Raw genomic sequence first — 2,500 nt, forward strand, 5'->3', positions numbered from 1 at the left:
CGATGTTCCGGTTAGCTAATGCTGTGCTAGCACGGTCATGACTGTGCATTTAAAATGATGAAAGCGAAAGTCAGCACCGTCTGAATTGGATTTAAGGAGAGTTAAATGTTAAATTTATTGTTTTTTATAAGTTAAACTAGTCGCCACAGTTTAATATTTCCATTTTTTAAGCACACAGTCGAGTCAACAGCAAGCTAACGGTCTTTCAAAGATGGCGGCCATCTTTGTTTTGATACGGAAACAACAACAAATAATTATTTGGCTTATTATTATTATTATTATTATTATTATTATTATATATATTATTATTTAACATTTGGCTATACAGTATAGTATATATATATAGCCACATATATATTTTTATATTATTATAAATATTATTCATGTATATTCATATATATATATTTCTTTGCACTATTTAGACTTTATTTATTTATTGTATATATTTTGTACTATTGCATCGTGGGTCGGACAGACACATATTTGCGTTTCCTCTGTATGTCTGGTTCATATTGCAGAATTTACAATATAGCTACTTTGACTGATAGATAAATATAATACATATAAAAATATTGATTATTCATCCATTCATCTTCAACCGCTTGTCCCTGTCTGGTTTGCGGGGGGCTGGAGCCGATCCCAGCTAGGTGTTCATTATTGTGTTGTATTTTGTGTTATTGTAGTAATGTTGTTTAGCACAATATAAAAGCCCACCTCTCCCAAACGGGCCGTGGACGGCAAGCGTGCCGCTTCTAGGCGCGGTACGGTTGCACTCACACTGGTCAAAGGAACCAGACTTTAGCCGTGAAAGGTGCTTGGGCACGGTACGGAGTAACAGTGGGAGTGCGCCCTTAAGTACAACAGTATAAGCAACTTAGGACGCCCTCCCACTGTGCCTCCGTCCCGTGCCCCGTGCTTTAGGGTCCTTGTCCCCCCCTCCAGGCCCGTTTGTACTCACACTACCTGGGCCTCGGAGAATGCTTCTTGCTGCCTATACGTCATCACGCCGTAACACGTCACACGCATTGATGACGTCATGGCGATGCGTGGCTTTGTTTCCAGATCTTTCCGTAGACCTCGGAGTTTTTGTGCGTCTTGTCGACTGTTTTTGAATCTTTTCATCGACCAAATCTGCAGTAAACACTCCACCGCCGCATCACACCAACGTGAACATTTCGCCGTACGTCTTTAGGCGTGAAACGTGCTCGGGCACGGTACGGGTGGACAGTGGGAGTTCACCCTTAAGTACAAAAGTATAAGCAACTAAATACTTATAGTAGGAAAAGTAAGATAATATTAAACAAAACAAAACATTCACCTGGAATCAAAATATGAAGTTAACACAGACTAGGAAAAAAGACCCGTTCAGTGATCCGTCCACGGTGGTGACGCGGGGTACGATTCCGGTTTGGGTTTGTTACCGGTTCTCGGTCGCCGTCCGTTCTCAGCAGTGGAGTAAAATGTACTTTATTACTTATTATTTATTACTGAAACATCTGAAACATCTGAACCGTAGCAGAGTGGAAGTAAAATTAGAACAAAATACTGTGAGGAAAGCAATTAAGTAAAATTCAATTACATGTATTTCAAAAATTGTACTTTCCGCCACTCGTTATTCTAAAATGTAAAGATGTAATGTGTAATAAATGCCCCCGAAATGAACTGATCACACACACACACACACACACACACACACACACACACACACACACACACACACACACACACACACACACACACACACACACACACACACACACACACACACACACACACACACACACACACACTCCCTCCAGCAGTATCCAGTACTCAATACTCAGATTGTCTCTGCAGTCAATGAGAGCAGTTTGTCCGAGTTCAGCTGCGGCTTTTTCTCCATATTTCACACCTAAAAAACGTCTTTTTGTGCTTCTGTCAGGTTCCTTTGACTTTATAAAAACACTCCGATAACTTCTCTATTTTGGGTTTTTCTCATCTTCGTCGTCCACGCCAGGTAAGGCATCAACATTTACAACGCTGTTTATTATAATGTAGCTTTCAGAGCGATTTGGAGCTGTTTAGAAAATCAGGTTTACTTTAAAGACAAACTGATGAGAGTAACTCATGTGTAGGTTGAACTGAATCTAAAACATCTGTACGCACGCTCAACTTTAAAAAACCTTTTGCATTTCAATATGTGGAGTGAAAGTGTGGAACAGACGAGCGGAGGAGCTCAGACGACGTCCAACCATGAGTGAATTCAAACAGCAGTACAAACGGACGGTGTTTCCGAGGTGCAGGGAAGAAGAGGGGGACGACAAACCCAATAGGGTTCTCACATTTAGCCGTTCTTGTCATTTATTTATTTTTACACAAGCGGTTATTGTTTGTTGTGTTCAGCGTATTAAAAAAACCAGTATACACAGGAAGTAAGAACACCTACAGTATAGGTCAGGGGTCTGCAACCCGCGGCTCCTGGGCCTCACGCGGCTCTTCAGCCCCTTTTTCAGTGGCTCCC

The sequence above is a fragment of the Echiichthys vipera genome, assembly GCF_963691815.1.
Source record: "Echiichthys vipera genome assembly, chromosome: 16".
Taxonomy (NCBI): Eukaryota; Metazoa; Chordata; class Actinopteri; order Perciformes; family Trachinidae; genus Echiichthys; species Echiichthys vipera.